At 45.8% G+C, this 10,340-nt stretch overlaps 1 protein-coding gene across 7 annotated transcripts in view; it reads right to left on the bottom strand.

The window, feature by feature from the left end:
- Positions 1-10,340, bottom strand: part of nrxn2b (neurexin 2b) — a 406,291-nt gene that overhangs the window by 150,075 nt on the left and 245,876 nt on the right. The gene's annotated exons all lie outside the window — the stretch shown is intronic.

The raw sequence follows: 10,340 nt of genomic DNA, 5'->3' as shown, positions 1-10,340 counted from the left end.
ATGTTTTCCCTTCTTTGGTTTCCATGATCGAAAGCACCTTTCACTGACATCTATGACCCTCGGTGATAATAAATGAACCAATCCCGGCTCGGTATTGGGCAAACGAGTTCCTGGAGCAGAAGTTTAAGGGACTCTAATTTTGTGTAAATAATGGGCAATCTTTGGGGGGGGGGGCATTAACAATTACGATGGGGTAGAGGTGGGGGCATTGTACAAGACCAGCAAAATAAAAATAAAAGAATATATTTCCAGTATTATATTAAGTACTTTGTTGGAGCTTCAGCTGTTGTTAAAGCGTTATATAAATCAATATGTATTGTATTGTATGTATTGTAGATATATACATATACTTACATATACACATATACACATATAAACATACGTATATGCATCCATCCATCCACCCAACCACCCACCCTAACCCAACCCCAACCCACCCACCCTTGGACAGTGGGGGCAGGACAGCTGAGCTGAGGCCTGAGCTGGAGGGTTGGTGCAACGGGCCTTGCGTGCTGCTCGCTTGGTCTTGGCAGTCTGTGAAGGCTGTTGCTCATACGCTGCCGCTCATGTGTGAAATGATCCATGCCAGGCTGTCCGATTCTATGAGAGTGTCTCCCATGAGTTGTGGTCCAATCCGAGGTCTTTCGTGGATGCTTTGAGTGTGTCCTTGAAACGTTTATTTTGACCACCCTGCGAGCGCACTCCAGTCTGTAGTTCTTCATAAAGAAGGCGCTTGGGTAGTCAATCATTTGACATCCTGCTGACGTGGCCAGCCTAGCGAAGTTGAGACCTCCGGAGCATGGTGAAGACTCTGGACATTCCTGTTCGTTCGAGAATCTCTGTGTCCGGCACTTTGTCCTGCCATTTCACTTTCAGCAGTTTTCGAAGGCAGTTGAGATGAAAGCGATTGAGTTTCTTCGCATGCCTCTGGTAGAAAGTCCAGGTCTCGCTGGCATACAGTAGGGTGGTAAGGACAATGGCCATGTAGACTTGTAGCTTCGTTGCGAGACTCACACCTTTGCGCTCCCACACTGATGAACGCACCCGGACAAAAGCCACACTGGCCTTGGCAATCCTGGAGACGGTCTCGTCGTCGATGTTCACGCTGCAAGACAGCGTGCTGCCAAGGTATGTGAACTTGTCTACAGCTGCCAGTTTCTGTCCACTCACGATCACTGTGGGTTCTTGGTACCGTTTCCCTGCAGTGGGTTGGTACATCACTTCAGATTTCTTGGTGCTGATCGTCATCCCAAAGTTGGTGCAGGCAGTGGGGAAAAGGACCATGGAGCACTGCATGTATTCAGGGCTTCTGGTGTTGAGGGCACAGTCGTCAGTGAACAGGAATTCACGAAGCTTGTCAAAGTGGACCTTGGTCTTAGCCTGGAGGTGTCGCAAGTTGAACAGCTTGCCATCTGTTCTGTATCTGATGTTGATGTCTGGGTCGGAGTCCTGGAAGGCATCCATCAGCATGGCAGAAAACATCATGCTGAAGAGTGTTGGAGCCAGTACACAACCTTGTTTCACTCCGTTTGTCACTGGGAAGGGAGTGGATGATTCTCCGTTGTCGAGGACTTGTGCCTGCATGCCGTCGTGGAACTCCCGAACCATCGTGATGAATCTGTCGAGGCATCCAAACTTACTCATGATGCTCCAGAGCCCGCTGCGGCTGACAGCATCGAATGCTTTCGTCAGGTCCACAAAGGTGGTGTACAGGTCCACATTCTGCTCCTGGCACTTCTCTTGCAGCTGGCGTGCAGCGAACACCATGTCGATGGTTCCACGCTCTTTTCGGAAGCCACACTGGCTTTCTGGCAGCAGCCATTCTCCATGTGTTCGATGAGGCGGTTTAGAAGGATCATTGCCAAGACTTTTCCAGCTATGCAGAGAAGTGATATTCCTCTGTGGTTGTCACACACTGGTCTGTTGCCTTTCCGCTTGTAGAGGTGAACCACGGTGGCATCTTTGAAGTCATGAGGGACTGCTCCTTGCGTCCACATGGCCTGGAAGATCTGCGTCATCTTCTCTTCTCTGGCCCATCTCATCTTCTCTGGCCCAGCATGCTTGTAGACTACTGCTGGGATCACATCAGCTCCTGGAGCTTTGCCGCCTGACAGCTGGTGGATGGCCCTTTCTACTTCAGACAGGATGAGTGGTGTGTCCAAGTCGTGGTTGATGTCGACCTGGGGTAGTCGGTTGATCGCTTCTACATTGATGTGGGATGGTCTGTTGCGTCAAAGTGCTCTGCCCATCTTTCAAAGATGCGTGATTTCTCAGTGATGAGCGTTGTTCCATCAGCACTAAGCAACGGAGCTGAGCTTGCAGGTTGGGGGCCGGACATTATCTCAACAGACTCGTAGAAGCGCTTCATGTTTTTGGTGTCACCGTAGCATTGAATTTCTTCTGATTTCTGGCTCAACCACGTATCTTGCATATCATGCAGCTTCTCCCGGACCGTCTTGTGGGCGTTGCTGAACGCAGCCTTCTTTGATGGTGACTTGTCTCTGACGTAGGCCCTGTGCAGCCTGTTCTTCTCTTCCAGCAGCTTGGTGATTTCATCGTCATTCTCATCAAACCAATCTTGATGCTAGCGTTGGGTGGGGCCAAGGGTTTCATAGGCTGCTGCATACACAGTGTCACGAAAGGAAGTCCAGCTGTATTCCACGTCATCTGAGACCTGGATGTGCTGTGCTTGCTCCTCCATGGTGTCGGTCAACTCAGCACTGACTGAAGTCTTCCTCAGCTTCGACATATATTCACTTGGGTGCTGGTTTTCCCTGGGGTCGCCACTTCGGGGGAAGTCTGATCCTCATCCTCGAGATGATCAGTCGGTCGTCAGTCCAGCAGTCAGTGCCACTCAAATGCTTCAAATCTCTGTTCCCTCTCGGTCCCTCAGATCCTCATCCTCCCTTCACCTCTATGTGCCCTCTGCCCGTCTCACCACGATGGGATGCAGAGCTTTAAGCCGCTCTGCTCCCAAACTCTGGAATTCACTTCCACCCAACATCCGTAATATTGACTCCCTCTCTATTTTCAAGTCCCACCTCAAAACCAATTTGTTGAAAATTGCTTTCAATGTCTAGTTAAATCTGCTATTTTATTATGTATCATTTTACTTATGGTTATATTTTTATGTGCTTTGTTTTATTGTAAAGAGGCATTGGGTGTTTTGAAAGGCGCTTGAAATTAAATGTATTATTATTATTATTACTCATGGCCTGGGTCACTCGAACACCCTGTCTGTCCCTTTGCCTAACGATGACATAGTCCATCTGATGCCAATGTTTTGATCGCGGGTGCATCCATGATGTCCTGTTGCGTGCAGTGAGGCGGAAACTGTGTTGGTGATCAGGAGTTCATGCTCAGTACAGAACTGCAGGAGAAGGAAGCCGTTGTTGTTGCAGTTTCCAATGCCGTTCATCCAAATGACGTTCTCCCATGTCGAGTGGTCGGAGTGGCTTCTCCGACTTAGGGACAGCGGCTGCAAGGGAGAGTAGATCCTCGTACAATTTGTCCTTGATGTCGTCAGGGTTGGTCATCGTGGGTGCGTAAGCACTGATGATGGTTGCCTGCTTGCCTCCAGAGAGGGGTGATTTCAAGGTCATGAGATGGTCGTTGACACCTTGCGGGAGGTTGTTCAGCTTACTGACTAGCTTGTTCTTCACTGCAAAGCCAACCCTGCTTCTCGCCGTTCGTTTGTGGCTCGTCCGCTCCAGAAGAATGTGGAGCCGGCTCCTCTCTCTCTAAGCTGTCTTTCCTCTGCAAGGCGTGTCTCACTCAGTGCTGCAATGTCCATATTGTATCTGTCCAGTTCCTTTGCAACAAATGCAGTTCTTCTCTGTGGTCTGTTGGCCTGGGCGTTCTTTTCGTCTTGTTATTTGTACCGCTGCAATGGGTTCCTGTCGACGGCGGTCTGCTGGCCAGGGTTATTTGAGACAGACAATGTTTGGGACACCTTTTCTAATCCGCTCCTCATGCTATGGAGGTGAGCAGTGCGATCCTAGAGAGGGCTGCTCAGTCGTTCAGGGGGCTGCCGAATCTTTCTGCTGTCTCGGTCCAGAGAAGAGACGACCCTCTGGCCTGGACCGCCTGTCTGCTGCTTCGTTGCTCGCCCATCGACACAGGACTTTAGAAGAGTAGGTGGTGGGGTGAAGAAGGGTCCGGAATGCGGGGGTGGTGAAGATGACTTGCGCCTGAGTTTGATTAAATTGAAGGAGAGTTGTGCAATGTCATCTGCCTCACTCTGTCGCTCAGCCCATCTGAATCCAGTGGCAAGACAGAGTCAAGACGGCTGAGGTTGGGTCGGGATGCAGTGGATGACCACAGTGTTCTATGGATCTCACTACTTGCGCTCTATAATGCTTTGCTGAGCCCACCTTCATGCCCGTTGAACCAGTCTTGTGGTTTCCTCCATGCAATCTGCTGGGTCCAGGCTTTATATGTAGACAGGCCCTACAAAAACCCACTATGTGGTATGCTCACTTAGGTAGACAGGGAGACATTTCCTGCTTGGGAAATTACGGTAATGTGCATGCTTTGGATCCAGGATTGTTTCCAAGCACATGGATCATAACATTGAAGTTTGAGACTGTGCTGAGCGGTACTGCAGCATGAATATGCCAGTACTGTTTTTGAATGGGAGGAATGTCGGAGCCATTTGACTGCCATCGCTGGACAGCTCTGGGGCCATTGTGCTTTTTTGCGCCTGTAATGGGCAGCATCTTCACAGCCCCGCTTTGTTCAGCGGTAAGGTCAGTGCTGTTGGACAGTCTGCGGTTGGATGGATGCATGGCTTGAGGAGCCCGCGATAAGAAGAAAGCAGCGTCAGCGCAGAGCGCCGATGCGTATGTGGAACTGTCGCGGCTTGGAATTGAAGCGGAATCTATGTGGGACAGGAAATGTAAATGTCTTTTCGTCAATGGATGCTACAGCTTTGTGTTTTCTTTCAACATTTAGCTTCTAGTAGATGTACAAATTCCACTTTGACGTCCCTGATCCACTGCTGACATGGATGCTTTGATCCTCTCCTTTTTCAACTAGAACTGCTTCATGTCATCACAAAGAGGCTACAGCAAGTCCTGAAGAATGAATGACTCTGTGTCTTTGTGTTGTCATATTTATTTATTTATTTTTATTTTTTTCCCAAGATGGCCGCGCGTGAACACGCAGCGGCTCCCCTCTCCCGGCAAATTGGCGGTTTCATGTTTATTATGTTTGTTAAAGTAATTATAAGTGCCTTGCATGCTGGGTCCGAGAGGACAGTAATTTCAACTGTGCTGTATGTCATACATATTAGCATATTTGACAATAAAGCTGACTTTGACTTTTGACTTGATAGTTCATCTCACCGGACCAACTTTTTTTCCCTCCCCAGTAAGTAAGTGCGTTTTTCAATGATGAGTTACCACTTTCCCAAATGTCCTGGTCTGACTGCTGCCTGAGCCGTGATGAATGCTTGCGGCGCAGAACCGCCACAGAGCGATCCCAAAGGCACGAGCAATTATAGCTGCGCCTACATCACCAGAGGCCGAACACCTCCACGTCTCCATAGTTACCTTAATGACCTCCCATGTGCTGGCAGAGGGAGTCGGGGATGCAAACTAAGATGCTGAGCTCAACTGGGTCCTTAAAAGCAGGGCCATGCTGACACAACGTTTACGCAAACTGATCAAGAGTTTTGCCTTGTTTGGCGCAACTTAACGACAAGCTCATTTGGTTCATTAAATTTTTTCTTTCTGGACATAAACATTTCCTCTTTTCTTCCAAACGATGACGCGTGATGCAGGGCGGCTTTTCCAGCTCAACCCCCGATGGCTATTTTGACCCCTCTTTCAAACCAGCAGTCGTCCTTATCTAATTTTGAGACGTTGTGGTCCTTAACGTCGCATCCCTTCCTAAAAAAGGAAGTTAACTCCGAATTTTGACGCTAAGAAGCCGCTCGTCAACGTTGCGCCGGCTTGACAACTTAAGTCTTCAATGGCGGCGTTTAGACCGAGCAACAAATGTCATGACAACAGTGCTCACTTTGCATTAATTACCTTTTTTTTGCATTCGGGGCAATTTGTACGACTCATTAGTATCACGTCTTTAACTTGCACACTTCACCGCCCGCAAAATGAGCAGAAGAGAGAGTGGAAATTCGATTGGCCTGCGAATAGCAATTGATTACCGAGTTCGAGTTTTGCCGTTAGTTTAGTCTTTGGCCTTTGGGCAGCCGAGTAATCTTGCCGTGATTGCTCAATAATGAGCCGCGTCTTCCTCGTCGGCTTGATCGTAGACAGTGTCGTCATGTGTGCCATAGTGTTTATTTTGGACGGAACAATGATGCGGCCGTGTGTTCTGTAAACATCAGTTTAGTCAGATAGTCGCCACGGCTCCTGTGATGTCTGTGACTGAATGTATTTTTTCCATGAACATAAACGCTATTCAACACATCCCCCCCAATTGTTCATGAAAACAGACCTATAAAATAATAAATAATAAAAACATGTAAAAAAATAATAACACATTTGTAAAATCATGAACCAAAAAAAAAATAACTTGTATAATATATCTAAATAAACAACTTTAAACTTGCATTTGAAAATTACTCCATATTAAAAAGGGAAAGTCTAATACTAAAACGAATACAAAATATACACAAAAAAATGAAAAAAAAATACTCAATTGAAGTTATTATTGTTCATGAAAACAAAGACGTATAAAAAATAATAACAACATTTACATAGATAAAAAAATCCATTCCTGAACCAAACAAGGCAACCCGGTAGTTGAGTGCTCAGCGGTTAGCTTCACAGTATAGAGGTTGCGAGTTCAAGACCTGGTCCGGCCTCCCTGTGTGGAGTTTGGATGTTCTTGCGAGGGTTTTCTCCAGGTTTCCTCCCACATTCCAAAAAAATGTATGGCAGGTTGTTTGAACACTAGATTGTCCCTACGTGTGAGTGTCAGAGTGAATGGTTGTTTTTCTGTGTGTCCTGCGATTGGCTGGCAACAAATTCAGGGTGTCCCCCGCCTAGTGCCCGAAGACTGCTGGGATAGGCTCCAGCACCCCCCGCGACCCTAGTGAGGACTAAGCGGTCTAGAAAAAAGATGGATGAAACATACAAAATAACTTGGCTAAATAAATAACTTGGAACTTGCATTTGACAATTACTTTATATTAAAAACACACTACACACTAAAACTAATACAAAATATGCTAAGAAAAATCTGAAAAAAATTTTGCGCTAAAATCTGATTAAAATTAACTGCATTAAAAAAATAAAAATAAATAAGACACATGATATGAGAAACAAAAGATAATAACACATGTAAACACGTTTAGTTTAGTGTCCTTTACTTTTGACTTTTTTATATTCTGTTCTTGACAAAATTTATCCGAGTTACTATTATGTCTGCATTTTTAACACTTTGCTTGACTTGATTTTTTTCAAATCCATTTTTACAACCACCGCCGCGGCTCATGAGCGCCAAACTCACAACTCAGCAGACTTTAATTAACGTCTGGTCACAGCGGGATCAAAAGGAGATGACACCCGTCGCCGAGTTTTCCCAACAGGGATTCAAATTATTATATAATTATTATCTGAGTTGATAAAAAAACGGCAGTTGATTTAAACCATCGCGGCGTCGGTGATCAAAGCGCAATTTAGCGGCGGTTTGCGAACGTGACGGTGGCATTTTGTGCGTTGCGGCCTTTTCTTCCTCCACCACGCAAAGTCTGTTTTTCCCCCAGGCTGGAGTTGAGACATTCTTCGTACCTGACGCGAGGTACTAATCCAGTTAGATGGTGTGCGATTTGTTTGGCTATTATCATGCAAATGCAGTGGGACGCCGGCATCGATGAGGCTTCGTTAACAAAGCCTTCAGTTCCGTCATTTGCGATTCGACACCAGGTGCAAATTGAAGCTTTGTTCAAAAGGAAATTATACAGAGGTTGTGTTGTGTATCTGGGGGGCCTTGGTTTATTTATTCAGCCTCCAATGACATGTAAACATTGATCTTTTCATTTTTATGTATTTATTTATTTGTATTTAAATGAATGACTTCACTTGTGTGACTTCTATGTTCAACAAGCCTCGTCTTTATTCGCCATCCAAAAATGATCCCAGCTCGTTTCGGTGGAAGTGTCATGTTCTTGTGCCCCCCTTTTTTTCCTTTTGTATTTTATTATTGCTATTTTTCTTTCTTTCTTTATTTGCCGATAAATAGATATCTGGAAGCTTATTTTTGTTTTTATTTGGCAAGCACAAAGAATATGAAATTTGAGATTACACACACAGACACGGACACACACACACACACACACACACACACACACACAACACACACACACACACACGCATACAAACACACACACGCGCACGCACGCACACACACACACACACACACACACACGCGCGCGCAGGCACACACAGACACACAAAGCGACTTTCTACGGGCGAAAAAAAAGCCCAAAGAATTGTTTCTTTTCTTTGATACACAGGTAGAAGCTTGCCAGGGAGAAGGTCGGAATTGCTATATCTGTGCTTTATTTCCAGGCTGCAGATCGCACTGCGACGCTGTGTACATTCAGCATATTTCTAGAGATGCGCTATTCCTGGGAATTGCGTTTCATACTTTGCACATTTGTCAAGAAGATTCCTCAGACGTGTTTTTTTCTTCTTTGGGTGGATATTTGTCTCCGGTTCCAGCGGGGGTTCCTACTCAATGGCTAATTAATTGTTCCAACTCAGCTGCCATTAACTCGACCACGACATGGAATGCTGTCGACGGGAATCCTAAGAAGGGGCGCCATCAAAATCAATTGCCATCAACAGTTATGTTTTTTTTTTTTTCATGGTAATGGGCAGCGAAATAAAATGACCAACAAACAAAAAATATATCTCACACACACACGACCAACTATTACTACCACTACTACTACTACTACTACTATTACTACTACTACTACTACTACTACTACTAAATATCGTTCACACACAGACATATGCACACACACATAAACACGACTAAATACTAATACTGCTACTACTTCTTTTCTTATCGGCTTTTCCCTTCAGGGGTCACCACAGCGAATCAGTGTCCTCCATCTAGCCCAGTTTTGTGCATCCTCTTCTCTCACACCAGCTACCTTCATGTCCTGTTTGACAACATCCATAAACCTCCTCTGAGGCCTTCCTTTCGGTCTCTTGCCAGGCAGTTCAAGGCTCAGAATCCTTTTCCCAATATAGTATATTCACTCTCTCTCCGCTGGACATGTCCAAACCTCAGTCTGGCCATTCTGACTTTCTCTCCAAAACCTCTGAGTTGTCCCTCTGATACACTCATTCCAGATCCTATCCAACCGGGTAACTCCCAAAGAAATCCTCAACATCTTCATTTCTACTACCTCCTACTGACCTTCTCTGTACTGCTCTATCAGCATCCTTAAAAAGCGAACACCGCATATGTTGTACTTTTTTGGCATGAAACCATACTGTTGTTCAATAATGCTCACTTCTGCTCTTCGTCAAGCTTCAACTACACTTTCCCATAGTTTCATTGTATGACTCATCAACTTTATTCCTTTGTAGTTACTACAACTCTGCATATCTCTAAAATGGGCACCAGTACACTTTGCCTGTATTCCTCAGGCATCTTTTCATCATCTAAGATCTTGGTGAACAACCCAGTCAGAAACACCCCTGCCACCTCTCCTAGACACTGCCATACCTCGATTGGGCCACAACAGTCACATCTTCTAGTCTTTGTTCCTTCTCATTGTCCTCATGCCATCACATTACTGGCACCTGTTAATACATTGCCATCTCTATCCTTAATCACCGAACCTGCTGCGGGTCCTTACCATCTTTTTCTCTCTGTCTCGCAAAACTGTAAAAATCAGTCCAGCCTTCCTGGCTGTCAAGCCTAGAAAACAAGTCATCATAGGCCTCTTGTCTGGACATTGCCACCTTTACTTTCACCGGGTGCTGCATCTCATTGTACTCCTGCCTACTCTGCACAGTCCTCTCAGTGTCCCACTTTTTATTTTCGAACCTATTGGTATACACTCCTGCACCCCCCGATTCCACCACCAAGTCACCTTATATACTTTTCTTCCAGTTGATACACCAAGTACTTTCCGACCTGTCTCTCTGATTACGTTCGCTGTAGTTTGCCAGTCATCTGGAAGGACCACCTGCTTATCCAGTGCTTGTCTCAACTTCTTCCTAAAAGTCATGCAACCTTTTTCAACTCCCACCATTTTGTCCTGAGCTCCGCCTTTGGTGTCTTCATGTTCCTCACTGCCAGTGTCATACTACATACCACAAACTTATGCTGTCTGACTACACTCTCGCCAA

This window comes from Hippocampus bargibanti, linkage group LG02 (assembly GCF_051943395.1).
Source record: "Hippocampus bargibanti isolate YZ-2025 linkage group LG02, ASM5194339v1, whole genome shotgun sequence".
Classification (NCBI taxonomy): Eukaryota; Metazoa; Chordata; class Actinopteri; order Syngnathiformes; family Syngnathidae; genus Hippocampus; species Hippocampus bargibanti.
The sequence above is the reverse complement of the archived record's forward strand: the minus strand, read 5'-3'. Positions and strand labels throughout refer to the sequence as shown.